This window comes from Palaemon carinicauda, chromosome 27, assembly GCF_036898095.1.
Source record: "Palaemon carinicauda isolate YSFRI2023 chromosome 27, ASM3689809v2, whole genome shotgun sequence".
Classification (NCBI taxonomy): domain Eukaryota; kingdom Metazoa; phylum Arthropoda; class Malacostraca; order Decapoda; family Palaemonidae; genus Palaemon; species Palaemon carinicauda.
In genome coordinates, this window is record NC_090751.1 from 41,080,537 (window position 1) to 41,107,089 (window position 26,553).

The 26,553-nt window shown below is 45.2% G+C and overlaps 1 long non-coding RNA gene across 1 annotated transcript in view; it reads left to right on the forward strand.

The window, feature by feature from the left end:
• LOC137621170 (uncharacterized) overlaps positions 1-23,627 on the forward strand; it is a 44,698-nt gene extending 21,071 nt beyond the window's left edge. The window contains exon 2 of the long non-coding RNA XR_011040150.1: positions 22,848-23,627. This is a non-coding gene — a long non-coding RNA (uncharacterized lncRNA). The remainder of the gene's footprint in view (positions 1-22,847) is intronic.
• The last annotated feature ends 2,926 nt before the right edge of the window (positions 23,628-26,553 follow it).

Here is a 26,553-nt window from a genome sequence, read left to right on the forward strand (position 1 = left end):
TAAACCGCACAGACAACAGTAGGAGCCAGACTTAACTACTACTAGCGAGCCTGGGAGAGGAGAGGAGCAGACCTTTGGTCCGTGCTTTTACTAAAGGATGGATGCTGAGTCTTTTTCCTAGTGAAACCTCCTTTATTAGTTACTCCGATAGACCTCTCTGCCAAATACAGAGAGGAGCCAAAGAGACAGGGTATGCAACATCAAATGTCTCTCTTTTTGGAGAGGGAGGCTTATGTCCGGTCCTGGATGTCACTGCTCTCAACACCTTTGTTCAGAAGACAAAGTTCTCCATGAAGACATCGAAATCAGTCCTTACAGCATTAGGAAAGGTCCACTTGATGGTCTCTTTAGACCTCCAGGATGCTTACTTCCACATCCTCATCTATCTGAACTTCATGCAATACCTGAAGGTTCGTGTATAGGAGGAAGTTGTCCAGTTTTGGGCTCTCTTAATTCGGTCTAAGCATCACCCCTCAAATAGAGGGTGCGTCTGTTAGGACCTGTCGTTCTTCTAATATATAGACCTCTTCCAAGGAATGTCGAACATAAACTTCCTCCTAGCTCCCTATCCCCTGGGAGAAGGAATGTCGAATGACAAAGGAAACGAGAGGCTTTAGCTCCCGAGCAGACGCCTCCTTGAGCATACCTATTGACACTTCCCAGGACGCTCACCTTCATCATAGGAAAGGTGAGGTAAAAGATTTTTCGTCATCTTCGGATGACGCAGCGCCCAGACGAGGCTGGCGTCTACTTCCAGACCTCTGAAGAGGAAGGTGGACACAGTCAGTGTCCTATCATGACACCGCAAGCTTCTGGTTGTATTCTTGGGAGCAGTTCTGAGCGTGTTCATTCTACCGAAGGAAACTCTCCTACCAAACATCCTTTAAGGATGTCGGCAACTGTCAAATAATGTCCAACTCGCCCAGTTGCAGGACAGTTGTCTGAGTCTAGCATGACTTCGGTTCATTCTCCTTCACCACCGTCAAACTGGTTATCGTCTTTTGGACGTTCTGCGTGTTTTTTAATCGGTGTAGAAAGAGAGCTTGTGATAGATGTGATGTCTCCTGTACCACAACAGGTTGACTCTATTTTTCTTATGCTGCTAGATATGCAACAGAAGCTCTCTTAGCTGAGGCTAGTTTATCAGCCTCTGAACAACAAGAGAGAAGAAGACCTGGACCCTGAGCATCAGGTAACTTCACACCTGGATGCCAAGAGTAGTGAGGCTACTAGTCGAGATGTTCTTGATGACGAATGTCTTTACAACTCCCTTTTTAAATGTCGTTCTTTAGTCATTTTAACTCAAGGAGTCAAGCAGACAGACGTGACGTCGAACGTCCACTTATGAGGACATAGAGCTTCCAGTGGAACATGACGTCCTGCAGGACGTGACGTCGAGCGTCCAGCAGGACGTGACGTCGAGCGTCCAGCAGGACGTGACGTCGAGCGTCCAGCAGGACGTGACGTCGAGCGTCCAGCAGGACGTGACGTCGAGCGTCCAGCAGGACGTGACGTCGAGCGTCCAGCAGGACGTGACGTCGAGCGTCCAGCAGGACGTGACGTCGAGCGTCCAGCAGGACGTGACGTCGAGCGTCCAGCAGGACGTGACGACGAGCGTCCAGCAGGACGTGACGTCGAGCGCCCAGCAGGACGCGACGTCGAGCGTCTATCGGGACGCGACGTCGAGCGTCTATCGGGACGCGACGTCAACCATCAAGCAGAATGCGACCCCGACCGTCAAACAGCTCGTGACATGGACTTGTACGAATTTCCACTGTTCAATTCATTACAAAGTGATGCAAAAGTTTGTGTCACACGAAAGGAACGGATTGACTGTAGTGACCCTCTTTTGGCCCCCAGAGAGTGGTTCACAGGGGTACTGCAATGAATGGTAGACACTCATAGAAGTCTTTCATTAAGAGTGGATTTACTCAACCACCCCCACTTGGAAGGTACCATCTAAATCTCCAAGCTTATCATCTGACTCTTCAGATAATCAAAAAACTCGCAATAATTAGTTTTTTTCCGAAGGAAGCAACTAGAGCTATTGCAGGAGCAAGGAGTACTTCTTCCATCATGGTTTAACAATCTAGGTACAAGGTTTGTTAGAGAAGGGTGCAGAGTCAACTCTTTCCTCGCCCAGTACTTCTATAACTCAGATTGCTGACTTCCTGTTACATCTTCGAAGGAAATGCAGTTTTGTTATCCTCTACCATCATAGGATACAAGAGTATGTTAATAACCGTATTCATGGCACAAAGACTTGAACTTTTCTAATGTTAAAGACCTTCAGAAACTTCTCAAATCGTTTGAAACATCTAAGCAACAGCTCCAGATTCACCAGTTTGAAATCTGAATATTGTCCTGAAGTTCATTATGAGTGACAGGTTTGAGCCCTTGCATTCAGCTTCCTTTAAGGACCTTACGATGAAGATTCTATTTTCAGCCAGTCTGGCGACAGCTCACAGTGTCAGTGGGATTCATGCTTTTAGCTTAAATGATTGTTTTTTTTTTTTTTTTCGAGATCACAAAGCTATCTGCTCATTGCAGTTTGGCTTTCTCGCCAAGAACGTACGCCCTTCTCAACCTTGACCCAAGGCTTTTGAGATTCCTAACCTTTCGGATGTGGCTGGCAAGGAGTTAGAGAGAGTCCTGTGCTCAGTAACAGCCCTGAAGTTATATCTGAACTGAACGAAAGGGTTGCGAGGCTAGTCGGAAGCTCTCTGGTGCTCGGTCTAGAAGTCCTCGTTACAGATGTCGAAGAATGCACTTTCATTCCTCATCAGGCTCTTAATTAAGAGGCTCATACACTGCAATAAGGCAGACTGCAAGTGTTTATAAAGGCCAAGATGCTTGAAGTTCAAACTGTAACAACTTCGGTAGCCTTCAAGCAGAATAGATCGTTGCAAAGCATTAAGGGCACAACCTTTTAGTGGAGTAAATCTGTGTTTGCTTCACATTATTACAAACGTGTCCAGACTCTTCTTGAGGACTGCTTCACTCTGAGACCATTCATAGCAGCGACTGCAGTAGTGGGGGAAGGATCCACACTACGTTCCCATAATCCTAATACCCTTTTCTTCTCTTGGAACTTTTGTATTTTTATGGTTGCTTGGAGATTGGTCAACAGTCTTTCACAATCATTGATTTTAGCAGGTGGTCAATTTTGTTCCTTGAGGGAGCCCGGAACAAGGGTATTGGTTGAGGTCCTGTCATAGTGAGGTATTTATACCGTTTTGACAGCTCCTGGAGATTTTTCAGCCCCCTGAGTGGATCGCTGGGTCTCTTAAGGAAAGCGGACTAATGACTAGTATCATAAAAGTCAGCTTCCTTATCAGGTACGAACCCTTAATCTTGTTATTTAACTCTTAAGTAATATTCCAACAATGTTGGCTGTCTCTGACCCTCCACCAAGGGTGTCAATCAGCTATATCTATATCCACCTGGTAAGTCAGATGCTTAAAAATATTTTCATTATAAAATAAATTTTTGAACATACTTACTCGGTGGATATATATAATTTAACTCCCTCCCTCCTCCCCTCTAGAGACCTATGGGCATGAAAAATCTGAGGAGACATGGAATGGTTCTAAGTACCGTCGCATGAGGGCTCACTTGTGGTACACCTAGCTACTCATTCTGCGATTGCCGTGAGTTTTGAATTTTCTGCCGTAACATCAGGGACTTAAGCTATGTATATATCCACTGGGCAAGTATGTTCAAAGATTTATTTTATAATGAAAATATAATTTTTCCTGAATATTTTTTTAGCTGTGCATTTATCCACACGGTTTCTAAAGTTTCATGTAAAAATGTACCACCTTTATTTATATAGAAGATTCATTCTGAGGCTGATTTTACAAAAGAAAAATGGGGGGAAACCAAGTTTTTCGACAGGTAGGTGATCATTGAAAATGGTAAGATGTAATAATAAATGAGTTTTACTTGATGTACAGTATTGTCGTTTAAGTACGGTTAATAGAATAAATAAATTTTTGAAATGTGCACATATAATACTCATAATAACCACCCAAATACCTTTGAATAAGCATTACATGGCCATACTCCTATATGAGGGCCCCATTGGGAAGTCATTTGATCCTACTTTAACATATACATTTTGTCCTGTAAATAGAGAACTTATACTCAAACCAGAATGGTAATGGAATACTCAAACCAGAATGGTAATGGAATCATTAACAAGGTAGCTATGGTAGTAACAATAGATAAGTAAGGATAAGCCATCTATCTGGCTGAGTCAAGCAACTTTAGTCTTTAATTACTTGGTTAAGGAATGCGTTGCTACTATGGTTCTCATATCTTTCACAATCGCTGTTGGAACTTTCTCATATTTATGTTTGTTATAATCATTCAATTTTGTTGAGTGCATTCTCACTTTTGATCAGTAGAAAAAGTGCTCTGAAAAGTATAACATATATGTTATAATCATTCAATTTTGTTGAGTGCATTCTCACTTTTGATCAGTAGAAAAAGTGCTCTGAAAAGTATAACAAATAAAAAGTTTCTTTTTTTTAGGAATCTTATTGTGTTGTGTACCTTTGTTGAGCTTATCTGAAGTATTAGCCCAGTGTAAGAGACGCATCCATATACTGGAGTCGGGACCAGTTCCTGATGGGATCCTGGGGAGAGTTCAGAATGATTATGGTAGTCAGTATAATTTTCAGCTCAATACATTAGTTCTAGGCCATATGAAATTTAGGCCATAAGAAGTTTAAGACTCCAGAAACCTATATGCTGGAATGGTGCTCACTTTTATTTTACTGTACTGTATATGTACACATGAATAATGAATTATAGTTGAACTAACAGCCAATTTTCAGTCAAGCAGAAATCATACGCTTATTGAATGACTCTGGTTTGTATAGTTAAGAAAGATATTAATTATTTTTAAATTTTAGTTGTTCCGTAACCGAAATACAAACCACGCTATTTACATTGGGTTTACTTTCGGCGTAGCTGGAATGACGAGCCAATAGTTTTTAAAGAGGGTTAACTACCCCCGCGCTAGTTAGCGGGGGAAGGGGTAGCTTGCTACCCCTCCCCCACACACACCAGTGATTTGCTTCACTTCACTTTTGGCTCAGGCGATGAACAGACGTGTCTGTCCATCGTCCTCGTTTGACAGCCTTAATCTTTTTTACTTTTCCTCAGCTTGTGTGTATTTGAAGTTGGCCTCGCCCTTGGATGTTCACCATGCGCAAGTGCCCTGGTTTTGCCGGTCGCCCTTGCGGTACTTTCATGTCTGCGATGGATACGGATCCTCACACCCTTTGCCCGCAGTGTCGAGGCCGACGGTGTGACAGAAAATACTTGTAGTGAGTGTAGGGAGTGGTCTGCCTTCCAGTGGGAGAGGTTTGGTTCGCCGGCGTAAGAAGAAGTCCAAGAGAGACCGTTCTCCTTCTGGGGTTGCCTTGAAAGAGGAAGGCTCTCGGGACTCTTCTTCCGCCGCCCAAACCTCCTCCGAAGCTCCCCCTCATCCGGTTCCTAAGGAGAGACCGCCGAGTGGGAGCGCAGGCCCTAGTTCTGTTTCCCATCCTTCGGTGGGAGGAGAGGGCGTCGCCTCCCATAGTGGGGCGGCTCCCCCTCCTCCTCCGGGGGAGGTTTTTGATAATGATCCTGTGTCTCATGATGATCTTTTTCAGCTTGGGGCTGAAGGGCCTGCCCTCCAAGGAAGCCCTTTTTGACCTTGTCCAGTTGGGGGCCGCTGTTAAGCAGTCGCCGGTGATAGCAGAGGTAGATCCTCTGTCTATCGTCGACGTCGTAGTGGCAGAGGCTTCCGACGGGTCTGGGCAAACCTCTGCGGTTCCTGATGTGGATAACGTCGGGTGAGCGCTCTGACTGAGACTCCACTTCGGAGGACTGATGATCCTGACGACCCTCCTCGTGCCCGCCTTCGCCGTAAGGCTCACCGTCCGCTGCGTCGCAAGGGCCTCCCGTCTCCCTATAAGGGTGCTAAGAGGCGCCTTTTTGAATTTTCGCCTCCTTCCTCCGATGGGGACTCTCCTCGCCGTAAGCAGCCTGCAGCTCCTGTCTCCTTAGACCTTTCCGGGGATCGATCTCGTTCTCCAACGCATTCTAGACCTTCCGCTTCTGGTGCAGATGGACAGCAGTCTGACCTCGTCATCCGACGGGCAACGGTCCCTTCGGGGCAAAGGGTTGCCTCCCACTGTGTGGGTGCTTCCCTTGCGCGTCAGGGTTCCCCTGCGCGCCCTTCTGCAGTGTTAGCGCACAGGTGCTCTCCTGATCGCCAGCGCTCTCCTGTTCGCCAGCGCTCTCCTGATGATCATTGCCCCACTGCTCGCCAGCGCTCTCCTGAGGACATCGAACATCCTGCTGTTCCTGTTATGCGCCCAGCGCGCCATCGGTCTCCTGAGCGCACTAGATCTCCTGCCCATCAGAGTGCACCTGCGCTCCCAGTTCCTGACACACGCTCGCCCGCGCGACCTAGAACTTTGGTTCAGGTCTTGGACAAGGACTCTTCTTCTCCTCGCCCTCGCGATCCTGCTCGTCAGCCTGTTCCAGCGCAGCAACGCTCGCGTTCTCCGTGTACTTCCAAGGTTCCTGTACGCCCTCGCCCCCACGCAACTCCTGTTCCTGAGCCCATTCGTGAACGTTCGCCTTTGCGCAACGCGCCGCCAGCTCCCACACAGGATTCCACGTGTCGCCCTCCTGCACGCCAGCGATCACCAGCACACCAGCAATCACCAGCACGCCAGCGATCACAGACGCGTCAACGTTCGCCTGCTTGTCAGCGATCTCCTGCGCGTCAACGGTCTCCAGCTCGTCAGCGATCCCCTGAACATCGGCGATCTCCTGACCGCCCGCGTGACTCTTCGACTGCGCCCAAGCGCTCTCCTACGCGTCGGCGCCCAGAGAATCTCGAGAGACAGGGGTCTCCTTCTACCAGCTCGCCCACGCACGGTCGCTCGCCTGCGCATTCTACGAGCCAACGCTCCACCATGCGCCATTGCTCGCCTACGCGCCAGCGTTCACCAACGCGCTATCCATCGCTTACCCGCCATCGCTCTCCCACGCGTTACAGGTCCCCTGGACACCATCGACAGCGGTCGTCGGAGCGATCTCGTTCGCTCACTCACCAGCTCGCCCACATGCTCACGTGCTTACTTGCCTGCGCGCCCGCTCGATTGTCTTCGTGCAATTGCGCTCCCGCGCTTCAACAGCCTCTTGCGCGCGACTCCTTAGTTTCGCCTACGCACGAGCATCAGCACGACCCCCGTTCGCGTAGGGTTCCGCAGCTCGCGACAGCAGCAGGGACGCATGTCACCAGACCGCAATCAGGATCGCGTCCGCCTAAGCGCAGGTCTCTTTTTCAGGATAGGGAAGACCCATCGGAGAGGTCGGAGCAACTTTCTTCCCCTTTTTCCTTACTGGCAGGTCCAGTGGTGTCCACTCCGAAGGATTGCCCGATCCCATTCCCTCCAGCTGGAATTTCGGACTCTGTCTGTGTCTCGGCAGTCTTGGTTTGGTCCTCTGATGCGGGCGTTAGTGAAGGCTATGAAGCCGGCACTTGCCGATCAAGGACACAAGCCAACGGCGGCCTCGCCCCCGCTGAAGAGAAGAGGAGAGGTGTGGACTTTGTGGTGACTTCTCCCAGGGAGAAGTTGCCTTCCTAAGAGGTCCGTCAGGAAGGCTCCGTCCCCTTCGCAGGCGTTTTCTCCTTCTCCCGAGGATGAGGCTTTTCCGTCCTCAGGAGAATCCAGTGAGGTAGCGGTCTCCCCCTCAGCACCAAGGGGGAAGTTGTCTCCTCGTGGAGGGGAGTCATCTCGCGTGGAAGGCGCCTTCCAGACCTCTTTGTTGGGGTCGTGTATCCCGCCCAGGAGGGAACCCAAGGACTCCAAGGCGATTCCGAAGTCGTCTTCTCGAATTCGTCAGGATCTAGCTGCACCCCGGGAGAACGTCCACGCATCCCCCCAGGAAGAGATTCCGGGGACAGGAGACTTAGCTGCCAGTCCACAGGGAGGAGACCAGCAAGAGTCTGAGCATGCCTTCTGGCAGGTTCTGAGCCTGATCAGACAGCTCAACGGGTTCATGGACCCTGTGATCGCCTCCCGTGAAGGCAAGAACACGGTCCTGGATCAGGTGTATGGAACTCACAAGCCCCCCAAGGCCAGTGCGGCTTTGCCCTGGTCCCAGGGGCTGAAGAGTGCCAGAGCCCGGGCCAATGCTCAACTCGCGGTTCTCGCTTCCTCCAGTCATTCCTCTGCCGGGAACAAACTCCTCCCACCTCCTCGTCTCCAGCAGAGTAGGTATTTTGAGACCATGGGGGAGTCTAGCCTCGCTCTTCCCCTCCATCATTCGGTAGAAGAGCTCGCTAGGGGAGTTCCTCTTGAGAAGCTCTCCGCCCGGCAGGTGACGTTCTCGGCGTTGGAGATCCTGAGCCATGAGAAGGTCGCGAAGTGCGCCATGCAGGCCACTTCGTGGCTGGATATCTGGCTAGGTTCTCTGGGCATCCTATTGCGCTCCAAGGATCTGTCTAAGGAGACCAATAGGAAGGCCCTGGAGACCTTCCTCCTCTCGGGCACTCGCTCTATCGAGTTCCTGGCGCATCAGGTTACCAACCTATGGGCCAACTCGTTGGTTAAGCGTCGTGATGCGGTGACCGAGAAGATCCATCCGAAGGTCCCCGCCGTGGATGTCTGCAGGCTCAGGCACGCTTCCCTCCTTGGGGGGGGAATCTGTTCGAGCCTCAAGACATGGAACGTACAGCTGAGGCGTGGAGGAAGTCTAGCCAAGACTCCATCCTCCAAAGGGCCCTTGCATCTCGGCCCTACAAGCCTCCAGCTCTGCAGCAACCGCAACAGCAGCCTCGCAAGACACCAAAGCAGGCGCCGGCAGCTAAGAAAGTGGTGTCTAAGCCCCAGCCCTTTCCAGCCAAGGACAAGAGGGGCGGTAAGTCTCCAGGGGAGGCAAGACTCCTAGAGGGAGCGGCAACGGCCGCAAGCACTAGGAGTGGCAGTCCACCTGTGGGGGGATGCCTTCAAAGTTGCGTGCACAGGTGGCAGCAACATGGGGCCGATGCTTGGGCGGTCTCCGTGATCGGCCAAGGCTATCGCGTCCCATTCACGACATCTCAACCTCCCCTGACAGCGAATCCAGTGTCGTTGAGCTCTTATGCCATGGGATTGGTAAAGGGGCTGGCCCTTCGGGCAGAAGTCGAGACCATGCTCAAGAAGGATGCTCTTCAGGAGGTTGTTGACGGCTTCCCAGGCTTCTTCGGTCGACTCTTTCTTGTAAAGAAGACGTCTGGAGGCTGGAGACCCGTCATCGACCTCTCAGCTCTGAACAAGTTTGTCAAGCAAACTCTGTTCAGCATGGAGACAGCAGACACAGTCAGACTTGGGGTGAGACCACAAGACTTCATGTGCACACTGGATCTAAAGGACACGTACTTCCAGATCCCAATCCATCAGTCTTCCAGGAAGTACTTGAGATTCAGCCTAGACAGCAAGACCTACCAGTTCAAGGTGCTGTGCTTCGGTCTGTCCATAGCACCTCAGGTGTTCACCAGAGTTTTTACCCTGATTTCATCTTGGGCGCACAGGAATGGCATCCGTCTCCTTCGTTATCTGGACGACTGGCTGATCCTAGCAGATTCTGAGTCGACCCCCCTTCGACACCAAGACAGGCTTCTGGGACTTTGCCAGGATCTGGGGATCGTGGTAAATCTCAAGAAGTCCTCTCTGCAGCTGTCCCAACGACTGGTTTATCTAGGCATGTTGTTAGACACCAATCTTCACAAAGCCTTTCCATCAGACGACAGGAAAGCAAGACTGAGGAGGGTGGCGGAACCCTTCCTCAGGCGAGAAGAGCTTCCCGCCCAATCGTGGTTGCGTCTCTTAGGTCACCTGTTCTCTCTGGCTCATCTGGTTCCAAATGGCCGTCTCAGGATGAGATCCCTGCAGTGGCGGCTCAAGTCCCGGTGGAATCAAGGATCCGATTCCCCGGACTGTCTGGTCCCGATAGGACCTTCGGAACAGGCGGACCTGCGGTGGTGGATGGTCGATGAGAACCTGCGAAAGTGAGTAGATCTTCTCGTCCTCCCCCTGGAGTTGACACTGTTTTCGGACGCGTCAAAAGAAGGGTGGGGGCCGCACATTCTGGACCAGAGGACCTCAGGCCTTTGGTCAGAATCAGAAGAGTACCTGCACATAAACCTGCTAGAGATGAAGGCCGTTTTTCTGGCTCTTCAGCAGTTCCAACGGACCCTGGCGGGTCACTCCGTGGTGGTGATGAGCGACAACACCACGGTAGTGGCTTATATCAACAAGCAGGGAGGTACTTTTTCGCAGCAGCTATCACATCTTGCAGTAGATTCTGAGGTGGACCGAAGTCCACTCGATAACACTATCAGCTCGCTTCATTCCTGGCAAGAGGAATGTGCTCGCCAACAGTCTGAGCAGGGCTTCGCAGATAGTGAGTACCGAGTGGTCTTTGGATCCTCAGATAGCCAACAAAGTCCTGACTTTGTGGGGTTCCCCGACCGTGGATCTGTTCGCGACAGCTTTGACTTTCAACCTACCCCTGTACTGCTCCCCAGTCCCGGACCCATAGGCACTCAGGCTGGATGCTTTCCAACAACGGTGGGACAACATCGACGTGTACGCCTTCCCACCATTCTGTCTGATGAGAAGGGTACTCAACAGGACCAGACTATCGGTTAACTGTTCGATATGACTGATAGCTCCGCTATGGCATCACACGGAATGGTTCCCGGACCTTCTGCAGCTCCTGACGGAGTTCCCGAGAGAACTTCCCCAAGACACGAGCTACTCAGACAACCACACTGCAACATCTTCCACAAGGGCGTAGCCTCGCTTCGGCTTCACGCCTGGAGACTATCCAGCGTCTCCTCATGGAGAAAGGCTTTTCGCAACAGATTGTGGAGAGGATGTCTCGGCACCTGCGAAAGTCCTCTGAGGGAGTCTACCAGGCGAAGTGGAAAGTCCTCTGTGGTTGGTGTCGTGGAAGGGGTATCTCTCCACTCGATGCTACTATTCCAGCAATAGCGGAGTTCCTCGTTTATTTGCGGGAAGAAATGCGCCTTTCAGTCTCAGCGGTGAAAGGCTATCGCTCAGCCATAAGCTTGGCTTTTAGACTGAAAGGAGTGGACATTTCTTCCTCGCTGGAACTCTCTCTACTCATACGTAGCTATGAGCTTACCTGCCCCCAGTCGGAAGTGAGACCACCTCCTTGGAACGTGGTTCGGGTCCTCAGGGCTCTTAAGAGGCCTCCCTTCGAACCATTACGCCAGGCCTCCGATCGCCACCTGTCTTGGAAGACAGCTTTCCTGCTCGCTTTGGCCTCTGCCAAGCGAGTTAGTGAACTTCATGGTCTCTCGTACGACATCGCCCATTCATGGGGATGGGGGGAGGTAACGTTCAGGTTCGTCCCTGAGTTTATTGCCAAGACTCAGAATGAGGAGTCTGAGGTGTTACTTGAAGAGAACAGCTGCAGTTTGTCTTCAAGTGCAAGCATTGTTTGTTAGCACAGGCAGGACGAAGAGGAGGGTCACCAAGAACACCATCTCGGCTTGGATTCGAAGGGTTATCCATCACACCTTGAATCCAGACCATCCTCCATCACATCACCCTAGTGTACACGACGTCAGGGGCATTGCTACGTCCTTGGCCTTCAAGAGAAACTTCTCTGTGACGCAGGTGCTTCAAGCTGGGGTCTGGAAGCGTCAGACGACCTTCACAGCCCACTACCAGCAGGACGTGACCCACAGGAGCCTCGATACCTTTTTTATCGGCCCTGTGGTGGCTGCACGACTGCTGGTCTAACCTCAGGCTCCTTTATGGACAAGTAGCAGTAGGTTGAGGGCGTTGTTACCTGGTTTTAGTCTGCGTGAATGAAAGAGTATGTCTGACCCTTACTTCTTTCTTCATCCTCCCCTCTCTTGGGGAAGTAGCATCCTGTTCTCCGCATAGCTGACCTTAACCTCTGCAGGTAACCCATGCTTCCTTGTGCTCCTAGTATTAAGCTTAATACTGTCGCGTCCCCCATACCCTGACGAGGTGGTATTGGGAACGTCCTATCCTGAGTCACGCTCTTTCCTCCACACACAACTTATGTAGGCCACACGTTCTTTGCGAAGCGACTAACTTGCGAGGTGCAGGGGCTCCTTTTCTCAAGTGCTACTTACTGGGAGGCGGAGCCCCCGTGTAAAGCTAAAGTCAATAAGGCTGGGGACTTTCCACCCTTCCTAAGGGGTAAGTCACCCAATGTAAATAGCGTGGTTTGTATTTTGGTTACGGAACAAATGACAAATTCGGAGATAATTTGTATTTTTCCTAACCATACAAACCTTAGCAATTTACACATATTTGCCCGCCAGCCCTGTCCCCCAAGTCAAGTCCTACCTCTAAGTGAAGTGAAGCAAATCACCGGTGTGTGTGGGGGGGAGGGGGGGTTAGCAAGCTACCCCTTCCCTTACCCCCGCTAACTAGCGCTGGGGTAGTTAACCCTCGTTAAAAACTATTGGCTCTTCATTTCAGCTACGCCAAAAGTAAACCCAATGTAAATAGCTAAGGTTTGTGTGGTTAGGAAAAATACAATTTATCTCCGAATTTGTCATATATTTGGGAAGGAATGGATTGCTACTGAAATAAAGTATATTTTCTTGTTAACACATTAAAGCAGGACTGGTTCTTAGTGATACAACCATTTATAATTGTGGAGAGATTTATGATGGACAACACTAAAATACTAGCACAGACATTATTTGGTAAACTTGGTACTTTTTGAATCTAGTGTTGCTGTTTTTTACCTGAACTATGAACATTTGACCATGGCAGCAAAGCTGTTTCCCTATGATGCTCTTGCTTCTTACGTTATTGCCACGATGGTTACCTATCGTGTACTGCCATGTGTGGATGCAGAATTAATGTTAGTTCCTCTAGGAATACAAATACTCATTCTTTAATAGGAATATGTTTTCAGCGAAACTGGAAACAGCTGTTAAAATTTTCAACGCGGTGATGGTAGACAAACCTATGAGCCACGCTTTTAGGCCAGCACAGAATATAGATGTACTTCCAGTGTCCGTATATGGAAGTTTTAACACTCTTGCTCTTTCATCTTTTGGTTTTGACAGATAGTTGTGTGCAAGGTATTTTAAGGAAGACAAAGGTTTTGCAGTTATATCTGATAACACTAGCTGTTGGAAAGAAGTCAGGGTATCTTGCCAACTCCTCTTTGTTCTTGATGGACAACATGACTGTTAGCTGTGTCCCTCGCTTGTGGGGCTGTATGACAACAATAATAACAATTCCTCAGAAAGGGTTCTACCCTTAGGCTTCAATGTACTTTTGTCGAATGAAACTGTTCTAAGTGTGATGAGAAAGGTTGCTGCCCAGGATCTTGAAATGATGCTAAGTTTATTCACCAGGTTGCTGTCTCTCTTCTAGTGTTCCTCACTCTCCCTGTGAGTGTCTTTATCAGCTTGTGCACCCTTGTGAAAGAAAACTTCTAGTTCCTCCCTCCTCTGCCTCTTCTATGCGGGAGCCTTCGCTTCTTATTACATGAGGAGAACAACAATGATGTTCAAGAAGTCCAGGAACTTCTACCGATAAGAATTAAGTTTGAGTGATTAAGTACTGTTTCTCTCCTTGAGAGAGAGAGTGCGGTACCAGCCTCCTGTGAGTGCTGATAGTTATCTTGTATGGGAAGAAACATCAGCAAACATATATAGGAAGTGCTTGGGTACCCAAAATAGGTGTTCTCGCACCTAATGCTAGTGTTCAGTCTTGTATTGGGAATAGTGATGCTAGGCCCCAACATGCTTGATCCCTACTAGCTAGCGCTCTACCCGCTGAATCTCCAAGTTAAAGAGGATTTCAGATTTTGAGGAAAGAAATCTGATAAGTTGCAGTATCCCTGACCTGTTTAGGAACGTTAAAAGACATGCCTGCGGTAAGATCAGGTTATCAACTTGATAGTGTTTGATAGGTTAGTCCATGGATGAAGTATACCCAGTAAGTCAAAAACAGTAATGTTGAATAGCTCGTCAATGAACTAATCAAAACTAGGTTAGTGAGTCAGAGTGCGTGATAATTTTTTCAACAGTTTAAGGTAAGGTGATGAAGATGGATAGAAGCAGCTGGTTCAATGATTCAAGGTTACCCAGAAAATTCACTTGGATCAGTGGTTCCCAACATTTTTTACATTCGTGACCCCTTACCCAAAACTTTGAAACCCAAACTACTCCTTACTATAACCAGCTTGATTTTCATCCTTTTTTTCTGTTCTGTTAAGGAAAGTGAAAGAAATAGATCTCTCAAAATATACTGGCAAACTAAAACTCACAAAAAGAGGGTAATTATTCTTGCAATATTATAAACTTTATAACATGTAAGGATTATTAGCCACTTTTTGTGAGTTAATATCTGATCAATGCTGTGATTTAATTTGGCAATTATATAATTGCAAAATGATTGAATGATTCGAGATGCCATTTCTTTTTCATTCATTAACAAAAAAATAAATAAAAGAAAAATCAAGCTGGTGTTAGTAGAGATAAAACGTACATAGTGTCCTACAACCATCAAATCTAAAAATTCATTCAGGATTGTGTAATTATTTATTGGCGAACAAAATCACATCATTGATCAAATCTAGTTTACAAAAACAGCATAATCATTCTTGCAATATTATTAATATACATAGTTCCATAGCTTTCAAACCCACGTAGTAGGATGCCTAATGTTGCATTTGAGCAGCAAGCCTTGAAATTTGTGGTTCAAGCATTTGTTAAAGCCAGTCTCATGCCATTCCCGACATCCAATGTTTCCGTTCTTCGTTTTTATATTGACGAGTTGAAAACCCTGCCTCGCACAAGTAGGTAGAAGAAAATTGCACAAGGATACGTAAGACTGTCATGCTGACTCTGGAGTGTGACTGATACATAGCACACAAAAATCAAGTCTTTGATTTCTCCTTGAAGAGATCGCAAGTGGAAGAATCGTTTCCGAGATCCAGGAATTCATCTTGGATCTCATCTTGGATCTCATCTCATTTAGGATGTTGGACACATCAAGTGCAGTACTTAAATGGGTTCCTTACCTGGGCCTCCCGACCCTTTGCCAGCTCAGGGAAGTATCCCTCAAACTTTTTCTTTTTTTTCTTCTTCTTTTTCCCTAGAGACAGAAGATGTTTAGTAATCTCATTCTTGAGGAGCTGATCCAATTAGATTTGAGATTCATCCATCATTGGACAAAGCATTTTGAGCATAGCGATGTTCAGAAGATTGGTTTTCCAGTTTGTAAACAAAGGCCTGGAGTCTAACAGGATAATATTTGTTTCCCTTGACTGAACCTTCAAATTTAGTTGTTCCTTTGGTCGAAAATGTCAGCAAGGTATGGAACCCTTTTAATTTATGCTTCATCTGCAAAGTGTGCCACAAGATCTATTTTTTTTTTCTTGAACCTCCAGGAATAACTTCATTTCATCTCAAAGGCACGGTTGACAACGTTCCTTTTTTTATAATCAAGGTACTATAGTGTAGAAAAGAACTTCGTAGTCAGCATTCATTCTTTTGTACTTGTTAGGGCGACCCACTGGTTGAGAACCCCGACTTTGGGGGGGGGGGGGGGGAATAATATAGGGTAGCTGGAGATAGTTTATGGAGGATCCATGCAATATATAATGAAAAATTAGCATGTCATTTCAATTACGAGAATGACATATTTGCTTTATAAATGTATGAAGCTGCAGGTCATTTTCTTTCTGAAATTAGCAGTGTAAACAAATTAATTATTCAATACCACAGCTCTATACTCTTTTATACTAAGTAATATTCTACTCCTGAAACTATTATTGTCAGTAAATCCTATTTTTCTCAATGTATACTGTACATACCTGTTTTTATAAATATTTTAATGAGTACAGTATTGAGTGTGTTTGACTAGATATTCTCTGTGGTGTAAGGTAAAATGTTTTATTCAGGGAATTATGATTTGCTGGGTATCTTTTAAAGAAAAGTGAAGGATTAGGGGAGCTTCTGTTAGTCTGGATTACCAGATGCCAGTCATTCGATTATTGTAGTGAAGTATTTACTTGTTAAGAATCAGGTAGTACTTTTCCTCCTTACAAGATATTCTTTCGGTTGTAACATTTGCTATTATAAATGTCATGGAAATGTATAGTTAATCATTATTTCCCCTATTTTATATTTACTACATTAGAATATTTTATATTTATAGTTATCACAGAATATTTCACAAAAAGTATAATCTTCATGCACAATAAAATATTTCAATAAGCCTGAGATATCTGTATAATTAACATCTTTTAAATATTTAACTTAGCCGGTGAATATATAATAGCTGCAACTCTGTTGCTCGACTGACACATACATAAAAACTCGCCAGCGATCGCTATACAGGTTGCGGGTGTGCCCACCAGTGCCAACTGTCGGCCAGATACCACTCTCGATGTAAACAAACCTTCAATTTCTTCTCTGTCGACGTGTCGACAAGACGTACTTTACTCGCTGTTGAACCTGGAGTTTTTCCCATCATATTTGGTGAAGTACTTTAATTTGGTTTGAGCTTTCGCAGTACAGGTGTTTTTCTTCAAATAAATCCTTGAACTCTTTTGAACCGGATTAATTGTTGATGACTTAGATCATTTTTTGGAATTTTCCCTTGACTAATTCAAAATGGCTGACCCTTCTCAAGTTCCCAAGTTTAGAAAATGTAATGCTAGGGACTGTCATAGGCGTCTTCCAAAGGCTTCTCTCGACCCTCACACTGTTTGTTCCAATTGTCGGGGTAAAACCTGTCAATTGGAAGATCGGTGTGAGGAATGCGTGGGCCTTTCGGAATTCGATTTTATCGAATTTGATAAATATACACGCAGACTAGAGAGAGATAGGGTAAGGAGAAGTTCTTCTAGGTCGGTAGATTTTTCCTCTCCACATGCCCCTGAACCTAATCCTTCCCCTGTAGTGGTTGTTCCTAACCCCACTCCTAGCTCTCAGGAACCGTCTATGCAAGACATGATGCGTGCTATACATGCCTTGGGGGAGAGAGTTGAGGCCTTAGCAAGTGACCGAAATCAACTCATGGCGGACGTAAAGGAACTCAAGTGCCAAAGTGCCACGGCGGAAAGTGTCAAAGTGCCTAGTGGTACGCAAAGTGTTGTGAACAGTGTTGCACTCGAGGGTTCGTCTGTTCGTGCCTGTCGTCCACCTAGTCCGGGACCTCTTGCAAGCTCCCAAGCCCAGGGGAGAAGCAATGTCGTACGACTCATGGGTTCGAGAGGCCTTGATCAGCGAACAGACGTTCCCTCTATGGTATCAGGCGTATCTCTCCAAGATCGCCCCTACCAACGTAAGACGAGAGAGCCCATTTTTACCTCGTCGTCCGAAGGTGTTTCTCGTAAGAAACCTTGGACCAAGGTCTCCAGACCTTTAAAGCGTAAGTCGGTCCCTTCAGGACAAGTCCAACGTCCCGGTTGTAGCCACTGGGACAGTTCGGACCCGTTGCCGTCATCTGATGACTGCTCGCCGCCTAAGAGAGGCAAAGTTGTGCCGTCTCATTCGCTAACCCCGTCTGTTACCGCACCTGCTTCCGTAGACCCTAAATGGGTGTTACTGCAAGACATGCAGTCCAAGCTTGCGTCCTTGATGGAGGACTACAACGCTGAGAAGGTTTCTGTTGAACCTACTGGCCATCAGCCATCCAAGCGTTCTGTTGTGAGTCCTGTTGACGTTGATGTAGCTTTCTCGCGTCAACCAGTTGGGGTAGTACCTCCACCGATGCGACTCAGTGTGGATTTCCAGCCGCACGTTGACGTTAGGCAACGCACTCATGTGATTGGTGACGTTCAGGACGTTCATCAACCATCAGAGTTGACTTGTTTTGACGCGGTGCGTCAACCTCCGCAACCCGGTATGGTGTTGACTGCACAACCCAGACGGTCTAAACAGTCTCGGGTGGACGCTGTGCGTCCTCGCGCACATGTTGTTGTTGACAGTTCCCAGACTGTTCAGCAGTTCCAGGACGCTGCGTCCGGCTCCGTCACGTATGCACCAGTGCGACCGGACTCTGCGAGTCAAACGTTGCCTACACCTTTGCCGTTTTCTCATCAGTTATCGGATGAGGAACTGTCAGATGAGGACGTTGCTGAACCACATCCTGAGGATCAGCCTTCAGAACTAGATGAGCCTAAAGCAGTTCAACCATCCTTGGACTTTAGAAAAGTCATGGCTGTTTTTAAAGAGTTGTTCCCTGATCACTTTATTTCTGTGGCTCCTCGTTCGCCGCCGTCAGAGTTTGTCTTAGGCGTTCCTGCTACCATGCCTGCCTTTACTAAACTCGTTCTCTCTCGCTCATCCAAGAGAGCCTTACGGCTGTTAGGCGATTGGTTAGAGACCAAGAGGAGTTTAGGGAAGACAGCATTTGCCTTCCCCCCATCTAAACTCTCGTCTAGATCGAGCGTCTGGTATGCCACGGGAGAAGTTCTCGGCTTGGGAGTTCCTGCCTCTGCCCAGGGCGACTTCTCAAGTCTTGTAGACTCTCCCCGCCGCCTTGCCATGAGACGCTCGAAGATTTGTTGGTCACCCTCGGACCTGGACCACCTTCTTAAAGGCATATTTAGGGCGTTCGAAGTCTTTAACTTCCTGGACTGGTGTTTAGGAGCCCTGAGTAGGAAAATCTCTTCTGCCGATAGGGATGTTTCCTTACTCATTATGTCCTGCATGGACAAGGCCGTCCGTGATGGGTCCAACGAGCTTGCCGCTTCATTCACGTCCGGAGTCCTGAAGAAACGAGAGTCTCTGTGCTCTTTCCTGTCAGCTGGAGTGACGCCATGCCAAAGATCTGAGCTACTCTTTGCGCCCTTGTCTAAGTGCCTGTTTCCTGAAGTCTTGGTTAAGGAAATTGCCTTGTCTTTAGTGCAGAAGGACACCCACGATCTAGTTGCGTTCTCGGCTCGCAAAGCTCCCCCTTTGCCTGCCTTGTCTGCTAGACCTAGGATAGACACTCCAGCGTCTAGGTTTATCCCGCCCTTTCGTGGCAGAGCCTCCAGCAGGGGAGGTGCTCGTGCCGAAGGGAAGAGAGGGAAGAGGAAAGGATCCAAGTCCTCTAAGGGCAGAGTCTGACTGCCCGCAACTTCAGACAGCAGTAGTTGCCAGACTCAAGAACTTCTGGCAAGCCTGGGAGAAGAGAGGCGCAGATCAACAATCTGTGAGGTTGCTCAGAGAGGGGTACAAAATCCCTTTTGTATGCAGACCTCCTCTAGCGACGTCCCCCATCGATCTCTCTCCCAGGTACCAAGAGGAAGAAAAGAGACAAGCCCTGAAACTGGAAGTGTCTCTTTTGCTAGAGAAGGGAGCCGTGGTCAAAGTCTCGGACCTTCAATCACCGGGGTTTTACAACCGTCTCTTCCTAGTATCAAAGAAGACAGGAGGTTGGAGACCGGTGCTAGACGTCAGTGCTCTGAATGTCTTTGTCACAAAGACGAAGTTTACCATGGAGACCACAAAGTCAGTCTTAGCAGCGGTCAGAAAGGAAGACTGGATGGTCTCTCTAGACCTAAGGGACGCCTACTTCCACATCCCATTCACTCAGACTCCCAACCTTTTCTGAGATTCGTCTTTGACGATGTGGTGTACCAGTTTCGGGCCCTGTGCTTTGGCCTAAGCACAGCTCCTCTCGTGTTTACGAGGCTTATGAGGAATGTGGCAAAATTCCTCCACTTATCGGACATCCGAGCCTCCCTTTATTTGGACGACTGGCTTCTCAGAGCCTCTTCCAGTCATCGCTGTCTGAAGGATCTCAATTGGACTCTAGATCTGACCAAGGAATTGGGACTCCTAGTCAACTTGGAAAAGTCACAGCTGGTCCCATCCCAAACTATTCTGTATTTAGGGATGGAGATTCACAGTCAAGTTTTTCGGGCTTTTCCGTCGGCCCCCAGAATAGATCAAGCCCTGCTCTCCATCCAGAAGATGCTGAAGAAAGAACGCTGCTCAGTCAGGCTGTGGATGAGTCTGGTAGGAACGCTGTCATCCCTGGAGCAATTTGTCTCGCTAGGAAGGCTACACCTCCGTCCTCTTCAATTCCATCTGGCTTTTCACTGGAAAAAGGACAAGACGCTAGAAGCGGTCTCGATCCCCATTTCCGAAAATATAGTCTTGTCTGACTTGGTGGAAGGACAATATCAGCCTACGAGAGGGTCTTCCCCTGGCAGTTCAGATACCCAACCACGTTCATTTCTCGGACGCATCGGACTTGGGCTGGGGCGCGACGCTGGACGGTCGGGAATGCTCAGGTCTGTGGAACTCGAGTCAGAGGAGCATGCATGTCAACAGCAAGGAGCTTTTGGCAGTTCATCTGGCCTTGATAAGCTTCGAGAATCTCCTTCGAGGCAAGGTGGTGGAGGTCAACTCGGACAACACCACGGCCTTGGCGTACATTTCCAAACAGGGAGGTACCCATTCACTGACTTTGTACGAGATCGCAAGGGACCTGCTCATCTGGTCAAAAGATCGAGGCATCTCCCTAGTAACGAGGTTCATCCAGGGCGACTTGAACGTCCTAGCAGATTGTCTCAGTCGGAAAGGTCAAGTAATTCCAACCGAATGGACCCTCCACAAGGATGTGTGCAAGAGACTTTGGGCGACTTGGGGTCAACCCACCATAGATCTCTTTGCAACCTCGCTGACCAAGAGGCTTCCAATCTATTGCTCTCCAGTCCCAGACCCAGCAGCAATACATATAGATGCCTTTCTCCTAGATTGGTCACATCTAGATCTTTACGCATTCCCACCATTCAAGATTGTCAACAAGGTACTGCAGAAATTTGCCTCTCACGAAGGGACAAGGTTGATGTTAGTTGCTCCCCTCTGGCCCGCGAGAAAATGGTTCACCGAGGTACTTCGATGGCTAGTAGACGTTCCCAGAAGTCTTCCTCTAAGAGTAGACCTACTTCAGCCACACGTAAAGAAGGTACACCAAAGCCTCCACGCTCTTCGTCTGACTGCCTTCAGACTATCGAAAGACTCTCGAGAGCTAGAGGCTTTTCGAAGGAGGCAGCCAGTGCGATTGCTAGAGCAAGGAGAGCGTCTACCATTAGAGTCTACCAATCGAAGTGGGAAGTCTTCCGAGACTGGTGCAAGTCAGTTTCCGTATCCTCGACCAGTACCTCTGTAGCCCAAATAGCTGATTTTCTCTTATTCCTGAGAAAAGTACGATCCCTTTCAGCTCCTACTATCAAGGGCTACAGAAGCATGTTGGCTTTGGTCTTCCGGCATAGAGGCTTAGATCTTTCCAACAATAAAGATCTGCAAGACCTCCTTAAGTCTTTCGAGACCACTAAGGAGCGTCGTTTGGCTACTCCTGGGTGGAATTTAGACGTGGTCCTAAGATTCCTCATGTCAGACAGGTTTGAGCCTTTACATTCAGCCTCCCTGAAAGATCTCACTCTTAAGACTCTTTTCCTGGTATGCTTAGCCTCGGCTAAAAGAGTCAGTGAGATTCATGCCTTCAGCAAGAACATCGGATTTTCGTCAGAAAAAGCTACTTGTTCTCTGCAACTTGGTTTTCTAGCCAAAAATGAGCTACCTTCTCGTCCTTGGCCTAAATCTTTCGATATTCCCAGCTTATCGGAGATCGTAGGCAATGAACTAGAAAGAGTCTTATGCCCTGTTAGAGCTCTTAAGTTCTACTTAGCTCGTACTATACCTTTACGAGGCCAATCTGAAGCTTTATGGTGTTCGGTTAAGAAACCATCCTTGCCTGTGTCAAAGAATGCTTTGTCATACTTTATCAGATTGTTAATACGAGAAGCTCATTCACACCTGAGTGAGGAAGACCGATCTTTGCTTAAGGTTAAGACGCACGATGTTAGAGCTGTAGCAACTTCCGTGGCCTTTAAGCAAAATAGATCTCTGCAAAGTATCATGGACGCAACCTATTGGAGAAGCAAGTCAGTGTTCGCGTCATTTTACTTGAAAGATGTCGTCTCTTTACGAGAACTGCTACACACTGGGACCATTCGTAGCAGCGAGTGCAGTAGTGGGTGAGGGCTCAACCACTACAATTCCCTAATTCCATATCCTTTTAATCTGTCTCTTGAAATGTTTTAATGTTGTTTTTATGGGTTGTCCGGAAGGCTAAGAAGCCTTTCGCATCCTGGTTGATTTGGCGGGTGGTCAAAGTCATTTCTTGAGAGCGCCCAGATTAGGGGTTTGATGAGGTCCTGTTGTATGGGTTGCAGCCCTTGATACTTCAGCTCCTGGGAGTCTGTCAGCATCCTAAGAGGATCGCTGGGCTCCGTAAGGAAGACGTACTTACAAGGCAGAGTAATCGTCTAAGTCGACTTCCTTACCAGGTACCTATTTATTTTGGTTTTGTTATATTGATAACTGTCAAAATGAAATAAAAACTCTTAGCTTATACGATGTAAACATATTTAACTCTGGTCTCTACCCACCTCCTTGGGTGTGAATCAGCTATTATATATTCACCGGCTAAGTTAAATATTTAAAAATTATATTTTAATTATAAAATAAATTTTTGAATTTACTTACCCGGTGAATATATAAATTAAACGACCCTCCCTTCCTCCCAAATAGAGACGCAGTGGGATGAGAAGAAATTGAAGGTTTGTTTACATCGAGTGGTATCTGGCCGACAGTTGGCGATGGTGGGCACACCCGCAACCTGTATAGCGATCGCTGGCGAGTTTTTATGTATGTGTCTGTCGAGCAACAGAGTTGCAGCTATTATATATTCACCGGGTAAGTATATTCAAAAATTTATTTTATAATTAAAATATCATTTTTATTTATTTTCCAGACTAGAAACATCAAAAGAAAAGGAAATACTCAAAACGGGAAATTAAACAGCAAACTCTGCATTATGAAACACTCCTAATGACATCAAGATGAAGATCAATAGCGGAGAAGCGGAGATTTACTACAGAAAAAAATCCACAAAGTTTCCGAGGAAGACAAAATTGATTAATTTGATTAATTTTTAATCTCAAAAGGAGTACAAAATCTCAACTGAATCAGCCACACTATAAAAAAAAAATAAATTTGGAATTGAAATACCTATGTCAAAATACTTTAGGAGAAATATTATTGCAGTACTGAAATACTTAAAGAAATGCCATTGCAGTATTAGAAAGATCGGCCTGTGCGCCCTTGTGAAGGAGAACTTCAACCGGAGTTATTGAGATTATAATGGGTTGTATGTTAAAAGGTTTAAGAGTGATCACTAACGAGATGAAAAATTAGTCAAGTTACAGTAAATTAGTATTATGAATGGTTACAGCTACGGTAGTTTATCGAAGTTTTTTATTTCTGGAAGCTGTGAATTTAAATGTTAAAGGTATTAACTTTTACTCCGTCTAGTAGCAAGTATTTTATTAGATCTTGTTCTCTATAAAGTCAGTGCATATACAGCTAATTTTAGTTAGTATTTAATTCTAGGCATCTTTTCTTTAAGAAATACATGTCATACATTTTTTTTTCTAGTAAGCTTTAAATGCTGAAAAATTCAACTTGAAAATTCGGTTCAGATCCACATTTATGAGCTGCTTTGACTTTCTAATTAGAATTAAGATTGCAATTTCCTGATTATTTGATATTAAATAAGCAAAGTCATTCTTTAGTTGCTTGCAAACTCTAGTGGGCGAGTAAAATATGCCAAATGTTGGTGGATGCAGATTACCTCTTGAAATAATTAACCTGAATTATGATAGGTAGTGTTACATGGATTTTATTAACATGATTTATCGTAAATATTTATAAGGAAGGAGGAAATTGAACATTAACAGCAAATTAAGACCAACAAAATTGTATTGTAAATGAGGAAGGACTTCTTTCTTAGAAATTTGCTGCTTATGTTTACAATTTTTATTGATATCTGTTAAATCAAATGTCCATTGCCTCTGGAGCTCATAACAATTTCTTGATTGTGCCATTTTTTTTTTAGAACTGAGTAAATTAATGCAAACAAGTTATCTAAATGTGTGACTATAGGGAAATTAATATTAATCATCTTTTTAGCAACAGATTCCAATTCATTCTATAATCTATTAAAGTATATTATCGTGTGAATATAATCTCAACTGATTAATTCAACTCTATGAATATCATTTCATATTTATCTATGTTTACCATTTCAACTGTCTTTCCAGACTGTCCAATTATTAGCAACTGTCATTGAATTTTCTTCTACACAATATCGAGTCTATAGTAGGCCGATAATTTTAAAATATATAAGCAGATATGCTCAAGATAGTAGGCTGGCTTTCTTACTTAACCACATCTTGCCAGCTCTGTTCAGTCATCTTCTTTCCTGGTGGGGGAGGGTTCAAGAATAGCTTATCATAATTTATCAATCAACAGGTTTATCAGTATTGGTATCGTAAATATGCCAGGGAAGTAAAAAATACTAATTGATGATTTTGGCATATAAGTTTCAAAATAAGTCTTATTTATTTTCTCATGCAATGATGAAAATGCTCAACTGGAAATTTCATAAAAAGCCCAGTACTATATATTTCAGCTAAACAAAGGGAGAACCAATTATGATCAGTAAAGATTTAACTTTACATTTATTGATTAAGTTTACATATTGGTTCACATATTGTGAGACCATCTAATTCAATCATCTTGTGTAACATTAAACCAAGAAAGTCCTAATTAGAATAATTTTGAATAATTGTGGAGGGAATCACAGTATTTAAGGCCTAACCGGTATTGCAAAGTATAGGAAAAATAGCCTGTAAATTCTCTCTCTCTCTCTCTCTCTCTCTCTCTCTCTCTCTCTCTCTCTCTCTCTCTCTCTCTCTCTCTCTCTCTCTCTCTCTCTCTCATTGAGGTTATATCCACAATATAATATACCGGTTTCAAAATAAGTTTAGATTGTTTTGAAACTTTTTCAAAGGTATTTGTAAGCTTATTCTCAATTAATTTTTGTCAAATTAATAATTATCCCATAATGTCAATATTTTAATTATTCTGGGTACATATAACATTCCAAATGCTTGTTTGCAGTAGATCATCCTATATATTCCTCTTGTGTAACATTAAACCAAGAAAGTCCTAATTAGAATAATTTTGAATAATTGTGGAGGGAATCACAGTATTTAAGGCCTAACCGGTATTGCCAAGTACGTATAGGAAAAATAGCCTGTAATTTATTTTTTTTTCTCTCTCTCTCTCTCTCTCTCTCTCTCTCTCTCTCTCTCTCTCTCTCTCTCTCTCTCTCTCTCTCTCTCTCTCATATTGAGGTTATATCCACAATATAATATACCGGTTTCAAAATAAGTTTAGATTGTTTTGAAACTTTTTCAAAGGTATTTGTAAGCTTATTCTCAATTAATTTTTGTCAAATTAATAATTATCCCATAATATCAATATTTTAATTATTCTGGGTACATATAACATTCCAAATGTTTGTTTGCAGTAGATCATCCTATATATTCCTCTTCAGCCTAGTGAACGGGAATTTATTTCAAAACATTAGAATGACAAAATTGCTATTTTAATGGATAAAATATCTTGTCTACTGGTTTTAAGAATTGCATATTCTTATACAAAACCTGCAATTAACTCATACTCCAGCCTAGAATATAGCTCAAATAGTTAATAACATATCTAGTTTGTATCAAGTTTTTATGAAAGGAATTGTAATTCAATTTGAATTATGGTAGTCTAAAGAGAGGGAAACCATCAGTGAAGTACTGTATTTATAAATTAACATTCAGTGAGTATTTCCTAAAATAAATGTTCTAAGAGTGGTTTTAATGCAAAACTTCAAGATTATCCATTAAAGGCTTATAGTAGTAGTTATACCCAATGAAAGGTTTAAGATTTATATCTAGTAAAGAGAATGTTCAGATACGCTAAAGTTGGTGATTTAGGAAGTGCACTTAAGGCACTGCTTTGGAGGAAAAAGTAATCTGGTCCTGATCAACTATTTAGCACAATAGAAGGGGCAATTTCCTGTAGAAAAAAAATAGGGGTTTCTTGTTAGATTCCTTTCTACTGGGCAATTTGAAGGAATATTTTAAAGATTAGTACTTTCACAACAGTAATATTTACAGATTTAGAGGGTAACGGGAGGTTAAAAATTTTAATTGCAGTATATAGAGATAGAGAATTATATCACTTATCAAAGGAGGTTTTACAGGTTGAATTGCTTTGCAAAAAGAAAAAAAAATTTAAATAGGATAGGAATTGAAAATAGTAATTAAGGAATATCAAATGCTTAAAACCAGGAGCTTTGTGTATGCAATAAAATTCTAAGTTTTTTCATGTACGGTTTTATTAGAAACAAATAATAATCATTAGAATTTGAGACGTGAGATGTTAACTGTACATTGGTTAGAATGATTATTTCAAATATTTTGTAAATAACAGGCGTTAATCAATAATGTTAATTGCATAAGAAAAAATGGTTATGGACGAAAATAATGACAATACAGGAGCAACAGTCCTGAAAGATAATTTATGGCAATAAAAGTGACATAATCGTGCTAATAGTGTAA